This window comes from Salvia hispanica, chromosome 4, assembly GCF_029641045.1.
Source record: "Salvia hispanica isolate PSC_SH4W2 chromosome 4, Shi_PSC_v1, whole genome shotgun sequence".
In the NCBI taxonomy this organism is placed as follows: Eukaryota; Viridiplantae; Streptophyta; class Magnoliopsida; order Lamiales; family Lamiaceae; genus Salvia; species Salvia hispanica.
Window position 1 is genome coordinate 30,871,060 of NC_142695.1, and position 18,292 is coordinate 30,889,351.

At 40.4% G+C, this 18,292-nt stretch overlaps 2 pseudogenes across 2 annotated transcripts; one reads left to right on the forward strand and one right to left on the reverse strand.

The window, feature by feature from the left end:
• Window positions 1-10,639: 10,639 nt before the first annotated feature.
• On the forward strand, window positions 10,640-15,179 carry LOC125194973 (uncharacterized; annotated as a pseudogene). Its single transcript, XR_016128801.1, has 2 exons — window positions 10,640-11,391; window positions 14,052-15,179. The product of XR_016128801.1 is annotated as an uncharacterized LOC125194973 (transcript).
• A 176-nt stretch (window positions 15,180-15,355) lies between these two features.
• LOC125194974 (uncharacterized) lies at window positions 15,356-17,935 on the reverse strand (annotated as a pseudogene). The gene is made up of 5 exons (XR_016128890.1): window positions 17,480-17,935; window positions 16,741-16,798; window positions 16,563-16,646; window positions 16,308-16,449; window positions 15,356-15,832 (listed from the first exon to the last, which is right to left on the reverse strand). The product of XR_016128890.1 is annotated as an uncharacterized LOC125194974 (transcript).
• Window positions 17,936-18,292: the final 357 nt, after the last annotated feature.

The window sequence follows — 18,292 nt, forward strand, 5'->3', positions numbered from 1 at the left end:
ATTCTTCGGTATGCATATGTACCAAAAGGGCACGTGAAGGTGGTCTTCTCTTGATCCTCCGGATTAACATAGATTTGGAAATATCCGCTGTATCCGTCAAGGAAACAAAAATACTGTTTGCCTGCCAATCTTTCCCGCATCTGATCAATTAAAGGCAAAGGAAAATGATCCTTCTTTGTGGCTTCATTCAACTTTCTGTAGTCGATGCACATCCTCCACCCTGTCACTAATCTGGTGGGTACCAATTCATTCTTCTCATTTTTGATGACTTGTATCCCAGACTTCTTTGGCACCATATGGACAGGACTGACCCACTCACTGTCAGGAATGGAGTAAATGATTCCCAGAGCAAGCAACTTCAAAACCTCCTTCAAGACTTCCTCTCGCATGTTTGGGTTCAGCTTCCGTTGTGCATCTCGATGAGCCTTTGCACTTTCTTCCAGACGGATGTGGTGCATGCAAAGATCTGGACTTATTCCCACCAAATCTGAGAGAGTCCATCCTATTGCCTTCTTGTTCCTTTTGATGACCTCTAACAACTCTTTCTCCTGTTCCTTGGTCAAGTTGTTGTTGACTATTACTGGAAATGTCTCGTCCTTCTCCAAGTAAGCGTACTTAAGGCCTGGTGGGAGTGTTTTCAGCTCTTTTTTCGTTCCATTCGTCTCCTGGGGCAAGCGATTTTTTTCTGAATTTTCTGGTGAAGTCTCTTTCCCTGACCCAGGAGATTTTTCCAAACTGGCCACATAAGCCGATCCCTTGGACCTAGCTGATTCCGGGTTCCTGCAGAATTCCATAATGGCCTCCATGAGCTCTTCATCTGTCAATTCCTCTGTGTTCACTGCTGCACACCATCCCACAACTTCTTTGTCAATCGAATGGCTTAACTCTGAGTTATCAATCTGTTACTGTATCAAATCTGTCTCAAGATATTCTTGGACTAAAGGGTTAATAACATCAATAGCATAGAGATTCTCAACATCTAAAGGTCTTTTCATCCCCTCATCTATGCTAAAGGTATATTTTTCCTCATTATAGTCCAAGCAAGTTGTTCCATCAAACACATCGATAATGGTCTTAGCCGTACGCAAAAATGGCCTCCCCAAAAGTACCCCACTAGACTCAGCAGACTCATTATCACTCATCTTGATCACGTAAAAATCAGCAGGATATAGAAACTCATGCACCTTGACTATAATATTTTCCAACACTCCTTCAGGGCAAATGCAAGTTCTATCTGCTAGCTGGATTACTACTCTAGTATCAACCATTCTTACCGCAGTTAACCTTTTATAGATTGAAAGTGGCAAAACATTTATTGACGCCCCTAGATCACACATGGCATGCTCAACCTTGATATCCCCTAAAGAAATGGGTAATGTAAACATACCTGGGTCCGTGCATTTTGAGGGCATCCTTCTTTTTTGTATCACAGCAGACACAGTTTCTCCAATCACAATCTTCCCATCTAGTTTGGTTTTCCCTGCAATAAACTCCTTGATGAACTTACTGAAGGTGGGCATTTTCAAGGCTTGCAAGAATGGCAAGTTGATTTCCAACTTGCTGAAAATCTCCATGAGATCCTCTGTATCATCCTTTTTCTTCTTCGCCTCCCCTCGATATGGAAATGGTTTTGCTCGCTTTATTGCATTTGTGGAAGTACCAGCCTGGGTTTCATCAACTGCTTTGTTTCCTTCCCTGCTTACTTCCTCAGGTTCGGGGTCTAGGAAGAATGGGTCCCTTGGTCGAGGTAGAGATCCCCTAAATCTTCCTTCTGGAGGTCTCTCTGAACAATGATCTCCCTTGGTTCCGCGCCTCCTTCTTGCTGTTTCTGACTATGTTCCCCTTCTTTGGCTTGCATAGGCGTTTCCTCATCAGCTCCCCACGTTGGCCCTTCATAACCCCGCCCAGATCTCAAGGTGATTTGACTAATATTTGCCCGGTCTGGCGGTTTGACGGTAGCAGGAAGTTTACCTTCATTCCCTCGCATCTCGTTCAAAGATACTGCGATCTGGGAAAGTTGTTTTGCCATCATGTCCATGGCGGCTTTTTGCTCTGACTGAGCATCTTGTAACTTGTGCACCATTGATGCACTTTTTATTTGCACTATAAATACCTGCAAGTATACAGAGTAGGTATAGTATAGCAAAAGGTTAGTACCGGGTATTGAACACGGGGAAGATGTACACAAAGTGTCTATCTTCTACTAGAACTCAAATACTATCTGGAGAAGCAAGAATTATTGGAAACCTTTTTTGAAAACAGTAAATATTAAAAACAGTAAACAACTAAAAACAAGCAAATCACGGAGAGAAAAGTATAGAGATAAGGGGAATTCCAGGGATGTGCTTTCGCTTTAATGGTTATACAAATTCCAAACTACAATACCCTAGCACAGTTAATACTTTGAAAGGACGAGTCACCTAGCTTATGCTCATGCGATACAAACGTTGATTACTAACATTAGGGTTGTCAATCCTAACACGTAACTCCAAAAAGCTCCTAAGACCCTTGAAAAGTCCTCACTCTCAATTAACAGTGCCGTATTAAAGGAAGCTAACTGTAGTGTCTACTAAGTGGATCTAACTCGCTAGAACTCTGTCACAGTTATGAAGCAAGTTGTATTGAATCATACATAATTGTGTCACTCAATTATGAAGCATCATGATTAACTTAGGGAAGAAACAAAGTAAAATCAAAACGGATATTAAATAGAAAACGGAATTGTATAACCAAAGTTGCTACTAACACATCCCTAGAATCCTATGAGTTTAGTTACACATGACTGAATAAACTAAAAACATAGATTGAAGGGAAAGCAATTTGAACATAAAACTAAAGCAAATAAAACCCGTAGGTTGAATCCTTGTCGTTCTTGATGTTCTTGAAATCCTTCTTCAACTCCTTGCACAATTGAAGTACTCTAGCTTTTGATCTCTATGAATGTGTTCTTGTTGTGTGTCGGAAAAAAAACTCTTTTCTTGATGAAGCTTGAGGTCCTATTTATAGGGGAAGATTATTCCTTATCATAGAAGGAAAAGATCTTCAAAATTTGGTAAATCTTGGAGCAAATCTAGGGCTGGTCGGATTCGCCGCCTTTCTCCGGCGGTCGCCGCGTTGGAGTCCAGAGACTCTGACCCTTCGGTGGCGGACCGCCACATGTCCTCCGGCGGTCGCCGGGCGAGACTCTTCTCCTAGCGTAAATTTCCGAGGCGGGCCGCCACATAGCTTTGACCGCCGGGCGCCGGCGGTCGCTGGTCGCCGTCTGACTCCAGATTTCCAGACTATGCGTTTTTACTCCCCTTTTCGGCTCAAATATGCACATTTCTCACAAAACACGTCAAAATACCAAAATGTATAGAATATGCAAATAATGGACATGTAGAGTGATTTTGATGACAAAAACGGACCAAATAATGGCCTTAAAACAGTGCAAAATCCGGGCGTATCAACCATGTCATTGTTGGAATGTAGGTGACCTTGCATGAACTGCTGTGAATTTACCAAATCATGGACTATGTCATCCAAACTCCGTTGTGGTCTGAAGTTGTATTGACCAAAATTTTGTCCTTGACCTTGGTTCTGTCGAAAATTTCCTTGATGATTGTTGTATTGGTTACTCAACCCTTGATTGTTGTACTGGCCACCAGACCCTTGATTCCCTTGATGGTTCTGTTGGGAATTCTGAAAATTGCCTTGGTTATTCCTTTGGTGAGGTGGCACATAGGAGTTTCCTGGGTTGTTTTGATTTTGGTTTCCCCAATTAGCTTGATCCTGATTCCTGTATCCCAGCTGCAATTGTCCTTCTTGTCCCTTCCCTGGCCAATTGGACTGCCTCTCCGGAGGGTGTGCAAAATTCGTGAGCTGCAAGGGAGGTGGCTGGCTTTGATCATGGTCAGTCCATCTGAAGTTTGGGTGAGTCCTCCATGGAGCGTCCCTCTGTCTCCCTTGATTCCAACTTCCATCGGGATTCCAACTTCCCATCGAACTTGCTTGAGCGTGGCACTCTCCTTCGTAGGGTTGACTGTAGTATGGTTGCAGTTGCTTTTCCTCTTGACCAAGGGATTTCTCATTTTCCACTGGAGCATGCGGATTACATTTCTCGATCGCACTTAGCAAGGCCTTTTCCAGTTTATCGATCCTATCTTCCACCTTCTTGTCTTCTTGATCCATCACTGCATTAGCTGATCCTCTCCTCAATATGCTTCGCGGGTTATCATAGGCCTTCTTTGCCTCAATCAATCTCCCCAGCGTTTCCCTGGCTTCACTTGCTTTGTTCTTAGTAAAATTTCCCCCGCTCGAGGAGTTCATCAAGTCTTTTGATTCAGGGTTTGCACCTTCATAGAACAAATAGTAAGTCTCCGCTTCTATCATCCTGTGGTTTGGACAAGCATCCAGCAGCCCCTTGAAGCGGGTCCAATAAGAACTTAGGGACTCATCGTATTCTTGTTTGCACTCCTGAATCTCCTTCTTCAAGGCATTCGTCTTATTAGATGGAAAAAATTAATCCAAAAATTCCAGTTTAAAATCCTTCCACGTGTTGATCGAGTCCGGTGGAAGCCTCAGCAGCCAAGTGTTCGCCTCCCCTTTGAGAGCAAACGGAATTGCTCGAAGACGGTAGTCTTCTTCTGTTGCCTCGTTGGGTCGCTTCTGAATGCTGCATAGTTTACTGAACTCGTTCAGAAATTCATAAGGGCATTCATTCCTACGCCCAGAGAAAGTAGGTAGAACTCCAAGCACATTTGTCTTGATGTCGATCGACCTCCGTCGTGGATTCGAGACTATAGCATGAGCGGGTTCACCGTCAAGATGTGCGGTGAGCGACCCTATTTCCGGATCGGGGTCTAGTAGATGAGCCATATCTGGGTCCTTCTCCTCCTCGGTCTCGGAATGCTCTGGTTCGGTTGATGTCCCTAGATTCTCCTCTGTCGATGAATTCCACTCCTTTTCACTTTCTGACTCGAACGGGAATGGATCTTCCGTTTTCAATCCTGATCTAGTAGTGATGGTAGATGTAGATTCCTTGATTCGCCACTCGTACTGGCCACTCCCTGATCCAGATGAACTTGCCCAACTTCCAGATTGGAAGCCCGCTTTCATAAACTGTCAGGGAGAAAGAAAATAACAAAAATTAGAATATTTACACCAAATCCTTAATAACAGCAAACGCCATCCATCCCCGGCAACGGCGCCACTTGAAGCTACTCGGGATGTGACAGTACAAGTGTAGTGTGTGTGCAGTGTTGCGATATTCAAATAAGGCAGGTTCCCCAGATCCAGCAAATCCACTAGATCACTTGGTCTAGGAACTCGTAGGTTGTGCGGAATCCCGGTCGTCGAACACACAAGTACTTCCCCACTTCAAAAACCCTCAACCACTTTACTAAACCTAGTATAGGGAAGTAGGGATCGATCCCACAGAGAAGGATGCGTAAGACTCGTAATCAAGGATTTGGGAGTATTTTTGGTGTTGGCTGCTGCCACGCATTTTTGTGGGTTGAGGAAAAATTAAAATTAACTTGACTTGGGAATATTAGAAAGAAACTTATCCTAATAGCTGGACCTAGGAGATAATTCTACGGTGGGACCACATCTAAGAAAAAGCAGAGTACGACTGGAAAGTGGCAGAATAACTAACTCTCGTACTAACTCACAGTGACATCGTCTTCCACAACCAAATTCGCATAAAACTTCTTGAGAAAACACATAAGCAAATCAAAAACAGGGCTACTAACTTGAAATCAAATCTATGCATAACTAACGAAGAACTTAACAGATCTGCATACCTAGACGAAGTGGAATAGAAAACAAAGGAAATAAAACAAGTCTATCAACTACTGTTTCTTTCACACGCCAAAACTAACTTCAGACGCTAAATGCACTCCGGATCCAAGCGTCCGACACGGACTCCAAACAGAAGAAATTCTCCATCACGTCAGATTTACAAATTTAAGCTCCGAACACTCAATCAACCACAGATCTGTCACCAAATTCCACATCAAACACCTCAATAACGAAATAAGCAGGGATCGACATAGCAATTTAAGAATTACGCTAACAACAGAGAGATCTAAGCAAATAACTAGAAATTAAACAGCTAAACTCAGATCCATGAGCTAAAAATAGCTGAAATTAAAACAATTGTATCTTCGCCCTCACTAGGACGGTGTTACCAAACTCGAGATCTTTAGAAAGTACCCCCCCTATCACGATTATCCCCAGAATTTTTCCCAAGTGTGTGTGTAAATGTATGAGCTAAGAAGAGTAAAAACTATATGTTTTGCGCTGCATGCTCCTCTCTATTTATAGGCGCTTTAGTGGGTCCAGCGAGGTATTGATAATGACTTTGTTGCCCTCAGCTGTAGACTCCCTTTATCACGCCAATTTCCTCGTAATTCCTGCTCATTTCGTTCCATTCTCCTGCTAGACCATCTCCTCCATAACTTCCTCGATCTAGCCATTTTCTTCACACACCTGGCTTAGGAAACGTGTTAGACCCAGCAAATTATAACATTACTTTGCACATACCGATGCATGAAATTAGCCTTATCATGATGATATGCTAATAACAGGTAATTCTTCTCTTTCTATTCAGAAGATCATCTCTCAATTGAACTCTTATTTTTCTTTAAAAGATCTTGGGAAGGTGAGTTTGTTTCTTGGAGTGGAAGTTGTGAGAACTGATCAAGGTGGATTGCACCTATGTCAATCAAACTACATCAAAGATATTCTAAAGAAAACTAACATGACAGGGGCAAAGGGATGCCCAACTCCTATGATCTCTGGATGTGAGTTGAGCAAAAACATTAGGGAACTAGTCCCTGATCCCAAGTTTTATAGGAGCATTGTAGGAGCTCTGCAGTATGCTACTATCACCAGACCTGATATGAACTTTGTTGTTAACAAAGTGAGTCCGTACATGGCTTCACCATTGGATACACATTGGAAGGGAGTCAAGAGGATCTTGAGATATCTCTCTGGAACAATCGATTTTGGGATTCAAATTCATAAGTCCAGCAGCCTTATTTTTGGTTTTTCTGACTCGGATTGGGCATCTGATTTGGATGATAGGAGGTCGGTGAGTGGAATTTGCACATATTATGGAAAGAATCTGATCTCTTGGTGTGTGAAGAAGCAAGGAGTGGTGGCTAGATCCAACACTGAGGCTGAATACAATAGTCTAGCATTGGCAGCCTCAGAAATAGCATGGCTGAATTCTTTACTTGGTGAATTGAAGATTAAGAAAAATAACAGTCCAGTTATTTGGGTGGATAATTTGAGTGCTATTGTAACATCCCGAATTTCCGAACCCTAATTATAGAGCCCTAGAATTTATTATTGATGACGTGGGAGATGTGAATTATTTGATAAGTGAATTTATTGCATGAGTTTCTTTGACCGGGAAGTTTGAAAAGTCAAAATTGTTGACTATGTGATGTGGCATGTGATTTATTAAATTATGAGGTGAATTAATTGTTTAAAGGTGAGTGAGAATATTAGAGAAAATTTCCATAAATACTAGTCACCTAATCCTCATGATTTTCGAACCCCCTTGATTTTTGAAGGAGGAATTCTATTTTTCCGGATTTAATTTAATTCTTGGGATATTTATCCAATTTTAATCCAAAATCCAATTATTCCTTATTTTAATGAGAAAATCGACACCCCCTTATTTAATAGTGATTTTCGAAAATCACTATGTTGGGAAGGAAATAATACTTTGCTTATTTTATTGGTTCCTTATTTGATTTCCTTCCATACCTAGAATTTAAATATTCTACCAAATCTTTCCATACCTAAAGGGATCTTGCCATATCTTATTTTAGTGAATATCAAAAATTCATGCTTTATTTAAAAGGCATAGAAACACCTATTTCCAATCCCTAATTGGGGGAATTCTTAATTTTTATTTTGCTCCGTGATATTTTATTCTACTCCGTAAAATATACCAAAACAAAGTCTTGGCTATTTTAAAAGCCTAATTTTCGAAAATTAGGGGATTTTACCCTAGAGTCTATTTACGTTAATTCTTCTTCCCCACTCCACAATATTATTTTATTTAATTGTGGAGAATAAAATATTACCAAATATTCTATCTTAATTACCTAAAGATCTTGTTGAGCACTATAAATAGGAGAACTCCTAAACCTAACCCTAGAATTTTTGCCCCCCACCCCTACTACACGCCTCCCTCTCCTTCTTCACTCTCTCCAATTTTTCTTCTCCTATTCTCCAATACTTTGTCATCTTTTGAAGAAGAATTGAAGTTCAACCCAAGAATCTTGAAGAACCAAGGCTAATACTTAATTTCTACCGTTCGTTTTTCTCAATAAGGTATTCTTATATTTAATCCCCTTCTTTCCACTCGATTCCTCTTCTTTCTAACCGATTAATCGGTCTTCTTGAACTCTCATGCATCTTGTTTGAGTGAAAGTGGGATAAAAGGGATATGTGAATAAATATGCATGTGGTGTGCGTGGGCGTGCGTGTGTGTGCGTGCATGTAGGCGTGCGTGTGTGTGTGTGTGTGTCGTGTGTTGGCAAATATTCTTGTATGACATATGTTGACGTTAGACCTAGAGTTGAGATGAGAATGGAACTTTTGTGATGAACATGGCTTTGATTAATGGTGTTAAGATAAATCGATGGAAAAAAGGGAAGGTGTTGAGACATGCATGAGTTAGGAGTTTGTGTTGAACCTGATTTGTGATATGTGCCTATGTGATTAAAAGGTGAAACCTCGGTTGCGAAGCCGGATAACGGAAAAGCGAAACTACTTGAAATCTAAGCAGTCGAGGTGGGCTTTACTCTTAGAACTCTCTTTTATTTTGTCAAAAAATATTGATTGGTGTTATAAGGGTGGTTTAACTGTTATGCCATGTCTATGTTTGTTTTATTGTGATATTGTGTGCCTGATGCCTAGTTTGTGAGTTCGCTCCATTGGGCTATAGGGCTATGGATATGATTATACGAATTCGGGTCTGAGTATGGGCCGCAAACCCTACCAGGCTGTGTACACGATGGGATCGGTAGCCGTCCTTGCTAGTCGGCCGGTCTCGTGGGCGAAAAGTGTGGCCACACTTTCGTCGCACCATGGAAATATTGTGATTGTGATTGTGGAAATTTATGAGAAAATGGGGAGTTATTTTGACTGGCCAGTCTATGGAAAATATATTTTGTGATACTCGTGATATTCTCTTATAACTGCTTAAAACTCGAGTTCACTTGGTAAGGGTGGCATAACTTGTAAAATGTTTTGGCAACGAGCTCACTGAGTATTTCAAAATACTCAGCCCTGCATGTGTTTTTCCTTATGTGCAGGTTGAACGATGACGAGCGGTGGCGGGTGTTGAGCATGATAATTAATTAAGATGGTTGTTATGAACTTCAAGCGTAGTTGTGTCTTCATACATAGCTACTCTTTCTCTTGGTCGCTCTCCGCTGATTTTTTGATACACTTGTGTTTATTTTGAATATTTTGCACTCTCCTTTCGGTTTAGAGGCCTTAGACTATCTTGTGGTTTTCATCTTGGAAACTATGTCATACTCTTGAGATTCTTGAACGTCATTTATTATACCTTCCTTTTTCTTATTCAAGTTCCTAGGTGAAGTTGTTGTTTTAAATACTCTGATAGTTCTTTCTAATCTTTTGGTCAACACTCTTTAAATGAAACCCTAGCCTTTGTTCATTTCTTCGAGACCGTTTGGTAGCAGTTGCCGCATTTATTGTACCCTAGGAGGGAGGGCTGTTACAGCTATTGCCTTAGCCTCAAACCCTGTATTGCATGCAAGAACAAAGCATATAGAATTGGACATTCACTTTGTGAGAGATAAAGTGCTTGCAAAGGAGATTGAGTTAAGACATGTCCCCACTGCAGATCATATAGCCGACATTTTCACAAAGCCTCTGAATAGGCAATCCTTTGAGAAACTAAGGAATAGACTTGGAGTAATATCATTAGCCTCTCTCGGATTGAGGGGAGATGTTAGAGGACTTAGTAAAGATGAAAGCAAGAATATTGCTAAGGAAGCATGCAGTGTTCAGCTGCATGAATTGGATTCAAATGATGGTCACGTGAGTTCAGCTAGAGCACGAGAGGTGGTCGGCTCAATACATGTGCCAGCTAGCATCAATGAACAATCCGCTGCTCTACAAACAAACAAGAATGAGGACCACAAAGTATCTTGGAGAGACGTGGCAATGAGAGGAATTGTGAAGAAGAAAGATTAAGGATATCTGTTATGATTAAGTTCTGTAATTGGTTTGTACAATAGATTAGGAATGGATTATAGATCCTTCTTAGTCTAGCTATATATATCGTTTGTATGAACATTACATTTTAGGTAACGAACCAGTAAAATCCTCAGTTTGATAATTATGGCATTCTCTGGCATACCTTTCTTCTTTATGAATTCTCTTGTTTCCTTTCAGATGGTTGTAGTATTCAAGTTTGGAAGAACATAACTGTATTTCCCTCTAACAGACATTTCAAGAAAAGAATAATTACATTCTTTGCTGCCAAACTTAATTTGCTTGGTATATTCCTTTCTCCATATGTTAATATTGGTCCGATTCTGTTTGCTATCAATTACTACTATAAAACTAGGGGAGGAGCTAATTATTAAAACAAAACCAAGAAACAATGAGTGAAAAAATGAAAAAGGAAGAAGAAGAGGTGCTTCTAGACCATTTCTTGCACGAGCATCCACTTTCTCTAACCGAAACTCGCGTGGAAAGCATCTGCAACTGCTGCCGGCGGCGCTTCTATGGCGAGCTAGGCTACACCTGCAGCAAGAAATGCGGGAGCGACGTCGCATTGCACGAAGACTGCGCAGAGATGCTGAGAAACATCACGCATCCCGCGCACCCTCACGCGCTTTCCCAAAAGAAATTGGCGGGAAACTGCGCGGTCTGCGAGACTAATATGAGGTGGGAGGTCGGCTACCACTGCTTGGACGCAGCCTGCGATTTCCAACTCCACTTGAGATGCGCGTCAAGCATGGGCGTGGTGGCCGACCTCGACAGTCATAGCACGGCCCACCCGAGCCACCCCCAACACCAGCTCAGGTTCTGGAGGCGGCCGGGGAGGTCGTGCTATTTCAAGTACGATGCATGCGGCACGAGGGAGATGGGCTCCTCGTACGCGTGCATCGCGTGCCAGTACTGGATACATGAGAGCTGTGCGGCGTTGCCGGTCTCCGAGTGGTTCCCACACCACAAACATAGTCTCTCGCTGGACTTTCACTTCCCCATTGAATATGTTGTGTTTAATTTCAAATGTGATATATGTCGCAAGCCATTGCTGAGGAAACATTGGGTGTATCATTGCAGACTTTGCAGATATGTCGTCCATATCAAGTGCGCCATCAATGCATCATCCAATCCCAATACTTTGTAAGATTACTTTTGCTTTCCTTCAACTCAATTCCTTACTAGAATTTGCTTTAGTAGGAGTATTGAATTGGTATTAAGTGCAACATAAAATAATCTATCCAATTTTGGATTTAATACACCGGTCCTAAATTTGATATTAGCCCTATTAGGGGTAGTTGATTAAAGTAGTAGATTATTTGTGATAGAAGGTTCCATCTTAAAATCAATCTATCAAAGATGGAGTGGTTCACGAGATTTATACATATATTGGTTTTATTTATTTGTTCACACCGATATGAAGTACTCCCTCTGTCCCATTAAAAATGAAACATTTTCTTTTTTCGTTTGTCCCATTAAAAATGAAACGTTTCCTAAAATGAAAACAACGCTATCTCTACTTTTTAATCTCTCTTACTTTACTCTCATCATCAACTCACAAAACAACACTACATAAAATCCCGTGCCGATTCCCAAATGTTTCATTTTATGTGGGACGGAGAGAGTATTATTGTACTCCTTCTAGTCTATAAAATATAAAATTTGGAAATAGCATATGCTTTAGTGCATAATTGATAATATAAGAGAAAGATGGAAAGAAAAAGTGATCATATTAATAGTAAAATATGAAACTCAAATTATTAAAGAGTCCATAAATGTAGGATGCACAAAAATGGAAGTAATGTTTATTTTATAGAAAACTGTGAATATTTATTTTATTTTATTGGATAGGACTAGGGGTGGCAAAATGGGTAGCGGGTAATGGGTAATTCCCATCTCGACCCGCTACCCGCCGGGTATTGGGTACCCGCTACCCGACGATAACGAGAAACGGGGCGGGATCGGGTAGTGTGTTTTAGAATTTTGCGGGTAGCGGGTATATCCGCTACCCGCGTGGGTATACCTGTTAGTCTCGATAATACCCGTTATTATTAGTATTAGTCATATTCCAATTTTAATACTCCATCCTTTTCATATTAATAGAAGTGTTTCAAATAGTTAAAGTGGATGAAAAAAAAGTAAATAGTTAAATAATAATAGCCATATACGCACTCATTTTGAAAAATTAAAAATAAATATTTAGAACGGAGAAATAATAAAGTAAGAGAAATAATAATGTAGAGAGGAATATTTATATTATTATATTTCCAAAATGAGTGAAGAAAATGAAATGTCTTTATTAAGGCGAAGTAGTGGAAGTACTTTATACTTTATAGTATAATCTAAGAGTTCTTTTAAAACATTTTCATATTCCAACGAACATACAATTGAAAACTCACAGGAACTAGCTATAGAGTGTCCCTTCACTTTTATTCTCAATCTATTCAACGTTTACCATCGATATTAATAAAGTAAATTATGGACCATTGACGGTTATTATGGTTTTCAAATTTTTTATTAGGATTTCGGGTCGGGTCGGGTACGGGATACCCGACATGGGTATCGGGTAATCCCGGTATGTCGCAGGGCGGGTATTGGGACAATAAGTTTTGTTAAAATCGGATACGGGTACCCGACTTTTCGGGTGCGGGTACCCACGTGTAACCCGTTTCGCCACCCCTAGATAGGACCAACTCTCTAGCAAACTGCACAAAATTTAAATTTCAGATATATTGTTAGGCCAGTTATTTTTTCAAAATAGTCCAGATATACTGCTAGGTAAGGCTGTCAAAATGGATATCGAGAACTGGATACCCGATATCCAAATGCGAAATATCGGGTAATTGGATACCCAATATCCGATTTTTCGGGTTTTGGGATCGGGTTCGGATATAAGATTTTTGGATTATTGGGTATCGGGTAACCCAATATCCGATCGGGTATACCCAAATTACCCGAATTACCCGATTTTTTAAATTTCCTTTAAATTTAATAAATTATGTATTTTATTATTTAAAAAATCAAATGTACTCTTGAAATTCTTCACTCTTAAGTCACATTTAGGGTTAAGGTATGAATTGTGATGTTTATTATGGAGGAAAGATATGAATTTTTTATTTATAATAATTTGTACTCCCCCCATCCCAAGAAAGTTGAGACAAAACTTTTGGGCACAGAGATTAAGAATTTATATTAAATAAATAGGAGAGATGAAAAAAGTAGTAAGAATAAGAGAGGGTAAAGTAAAGTAAATAATGGAATAAAGTAAAAGTGATTAGATGTTTTGTTTTTTGTTAAAAAAGGAAATGACTCAACTTTGTTGGGACGGACTAAAAAAGAATACGACTCAAATTTTGTGGACGGAGGGAGCAGTAGTTTTTTTTTTTATCTTAAACTTGAACTACTTCAAGTTTGTATTTCTAAAATTTTGTAGTTAATTTTCTGAAAAAAATAATAACTACTCCACAATCGGGACTGAATACCGATTTTTCAGGACGGGATACCTGAAATTATATTTGGATCGGGTATCGGGTATTAGATTTTTAGAATTCGTGATCGGGTACCTGAAATTTTCGGATCGGGTACCCACGGGTACCCGATTTGACTGACCTACTGCTAGGTTAGTTGTATTTGACCCAGTGTCATGATTCAATTGAATGTGCCTTTTAATAGGGAAGACATAATCCTATTTCTATTAAATACTTATACAAGATATAATATGGATATCTATAACGTGTAGTCTAGTCATTAATCTGGAGTGTATTTATTTCTCTCTTTTTAATGAGTTGATTATTTATGTCCAGAGATAATGACGAGGATGCAACTGAAGACGAAGAAGATGTGCTCCAATTCCCAATAAATGACACAGCTGATGAGCTGATCAGATCTTTCGTAAAGAGAGTTGGTGAAACTGAAGATGATAACGAAATCACCAATGGCCAATACAAATTCCACAGCCACGATCATCATTTCTCTTTAATCTCACCATCCTCTTCTCATAACAATGACGAGGAAAACAGCGATGACGACGAAGATGATTTCACCTATGGAGAAAAATCACAACTGGCATGCGACGGGTGCACTGCACCAATCCATCCCCACAAATCAAAATACTACACCTGTGTGGAAGGCAAATACTTTCTTCACTCCCCCTGCTTCCGTCTCCCCCGAACCTTCACCCCACCCCACCCCCGCCACACCACCCCACTGACCCTCCAAACATGCCCCAAATTCGACACCATCAAATGCAGCATCTGCCAATTCTACACGAACGGGCTCTTCTACTCCTGCGCCGAATGCGACTTCAAAGCCGACGTAAAATGCGCTTCTCTCCCGCCCGTGATCAAGCACCGGGCCCACTCGCAGCCCCGACATCGCCTGAAGCTGGTCGAGAGCAAGGACTACAAGGACTCCCTCCACATCCGCTGCATCGGGTGCAGCGACTTCCTCGTGCGCCCGGGAAACATATTCTACTCGTGCCAAAAGTGCGAATTTGTTCTCTGCTGCATGTGCGTGTTGCTGCCAGCGTCGGACGACACGCGCTGCCTGGACCAGCACGTGCTGCCGCTGGCGTTCAATGCGGCCGTGGACCACCCGGGGAAATTCTACTGCGATGAGTGTGAGACGGAGATGAATCCCAAGCGTTGGATGTTCACTGCCGCCACTGTGATACGTCCTACCATCCGAGTTTGGCATTCATACCTTGTCGGGATATTGTAAGAACTTCAAGTTTGGGCAAGAATTCAGCATTGAGTGCCTTCGCGGCCATCCGCTCAAAGTTGAGCGTCTTGTTAGGAAATTTCGTTGCCACGTCTGTGGTAGGAAAGAGAAGAATGATGCTGGATTTCAATGTACATCCTGCAATTTCTTTGCTTGTGGATGCAGCCAATGGTCCAGTGATGATGTCCTTCCTCTCATTTGACAAAATTTCGCATTCAGATGTTCTTTCCTAATAAAAGAAATGGCATGCTTGGGCTTTGCTGCTTGTAAATGCGTGTCAATAAATATGAGGAATTTATGCAATGAAAAAACTATCAATAAACCAGATTGAAGCAAGAACCAAGAGAGGCTGATTCTTATGCACATGTAGTGCTGCTATAGTGCAATCGACAAGAAAAGAACAAAATAAATTATAAAGATTTGTACATAAACTGTCAGCAATAAGCCGATCCAAGTGTGGGAAACTAACCGATTCACATGGCAGATGACAGATAAATCAAACATTGCACTACCTTGACAGCTTCAAATCATTGGACAATTCTAATTGGGCGAGATCTTCAGCTAGCTTCCCTTCATTCTTGCATGTCACCTCAGTTGAATCTTTCAAATCAACCACATTTATGCAGTTGTGATATTTGAAACAACTTATGAGGTGGTCATTTGTGATTCCAGCAACTTGCATAAACGAATAGACAACTGTAGGTCCAACCCCACGGAATCCTCTTCTCACAAGATCTTTGCTTATGGTATCAGCTTTTGATGTCTTAATTGGAACTTGACGAGAGTAACGAAAATTACTAACTATAGGTTTGTGGTTCACGAAACCCCATATGTACTTGTCAAAAGACCCTACTTCATCAATTATCTGCACAACAAGCATCAGAGTAGTGATGAGATCACCTGAGAAAATGTATTATGTACAACTTTCAATTGTTCTTCTTACGCTTGTTAACGTATCAGCAATTTCTTTCTAGGTTAGTTAAGCTTCACTTCCTGAGAAAACTAATCTTCTATGTGGTTACAGTATGAACCCAACTGAAATTAATTTGTATGTTCATAAATTTAATCGGTTCCAATATGATCTAACAGAAATTACTGAAGAACATGTTATCTTGAAAGACTCCATCTCATTCATCATCTCATACACAACTTAGTTTCTTAGAGATTAGATTTAATAAGGCATTGCTACTAGTAGCTAGACAATCTCTCCTTGAATCAGGGGTTGATAAAGATAGTCCATGTAGTGAATCCAATTAAATTATGAGCCCTATGAATGCAACCAGAAAGCTCATTTAATGTAAGAGATAGAGAAGTCAATAAAGCTAAGACTCGGTACATACCTTACAAACATGACGTGCATTCTCAATAATAGCCCGCAGCTTCAGTTCAGGCAGAAGAGAGCTGGCAGTACTTCCTGGTACGGCGATTTTCTTCTCACTCAATTTCGACACAGCAATTGGATCAAAGTCGATGAAGACATCTCTGTCCAAAACTTGCACAACAAATTAGCATATCCTGAGAAACCTAGAGCTTATTTCATAACCATCATAACAATTTCCTTTCAACTAATGATACTACAGCAGAAGTTATATTACCTAAATATATGCCTTTTGCTAAGAATAGCAGGCCATGTTATTTCGGCCAATGCAGTGGAAAAGCTAAGCAATTCAAAAAGTTTCCTGCAAAATGACAGAGGACACATGAACTTAGTTTCCTAGTAATTTTTACTTTTCAAATACAGTGTGTCAACAGAGCATGGGAGGAGATATGTACTTGTCATCGTGCTCTGGACGACCCCATTCTTCATCATGGAAAGCAGCATACAGTGGATCTTGTGGGAAAAGATATACAATCAGTAGAAAGAATAACAGAAGCCGAATCACAGACAAGTTCAGATTATATGCTACAACAAATGGACATGTAATCAGTAAAATATACAATGGGGAATAAAACAAAACCAGATTTTATCAAGAAATTTATAATATGCAATATTAATGGAAACATTTTTCTGCATTAGATGACTTAATATGCCTTCCAGAAGTCAACGAGAAGTTAAAAATTATCAGCACATAATAAAATAAATACGGAATAAATTGTTCCACAATCGTTAAGAAATACAGTACACGAACAAAGTGTTTGCTATAGAACAATTACAAGCCAAGGTCACGCTAGTGAATGTCATGTCGCTTGTTTCTCAATAAACCGTCAAGCAGGATAATAATGTCTCTCTTATCATAAAAATCCATCCACCACAGTATGAATTAGAAGCATTTGAATCTGGAAGCTATTCTTTGGTTAAAGTGTTCCTCATGTTATTGATTCACATTTTCCTTAAATACTGCATTATCATCTACCACTCGAACACAAACTAGGAATTCCAATTTCTACAATTCATTTCCATTCCAAATTTCCCATCCATACAAAAATTGAAACAGAATTATCCAAATAAAATAAGCTTCATTGACTCCACACATAGAAATCCTAACTTCAACAGTAATGTGAAGTAACATACCAGTGTTTGAAGTCACCCAAGTACACCTTTCCTTCACCAAAGAGCCATCCAATGATCCATCATCACTCTCAAATTTCACCCCTCTCGAGCTGCATTGCGGCTTCCTTTTTAAATTCGTCTCAGAATTCGCACTTCGTCGGCTAATCCTCCCAGTCGACGCCCTACTATGAGAGGACTCCGTCGAAGCATCGGAAGAACAAGAAGCATTCATCGACAAATTCGGCTGGCGCTGCCTCAGAATGGAGGCAGCACTGCCTGCATTCTCCCTGGATCCCACAGGTGACCGAATTTTCTCCGGAGACATGTTCCCCTTTGCCTCCGGTGGCTTCTGCGTATCAACACTCTTCGGCTTAACAATTGGTTTTCTCAATTCAACGGATCTGGCTTGATTTCCTGCAGGTCCAAGCACTGGCGAGCCTCAGATTCGGTAAAATTCATCGATTTCACAACAAGAGACAGTTAGGGTTTATGAATACAACAAATTTTCAGAAATTTGCATAAATTAGGGCATTTTCGAGAGGCGCATTGTGGTGTTGTGGAAACAAGAGCAGCAATTAGCACTCTATACAGAGAAATAAGAGCGCTACAGAAAAGTAAAGTAGAGCTAGAGCTGCGGCGCCGGTTGGCCGGAAACTGTTGATCAGCGGCAGTGATAGATGAGAGTAGGTGAATGCATTTGCATAGGAAGAAACGAACTGAAAACCAACCATTAACTGCTTGCCATCTCTACAAGGCAACTTGTGAGCTCCCTTTGCAGTTTCCTGCGTTTTTTTTAACTTTGCTTTTCTAATTACTCCTTATATTGAAACTGTT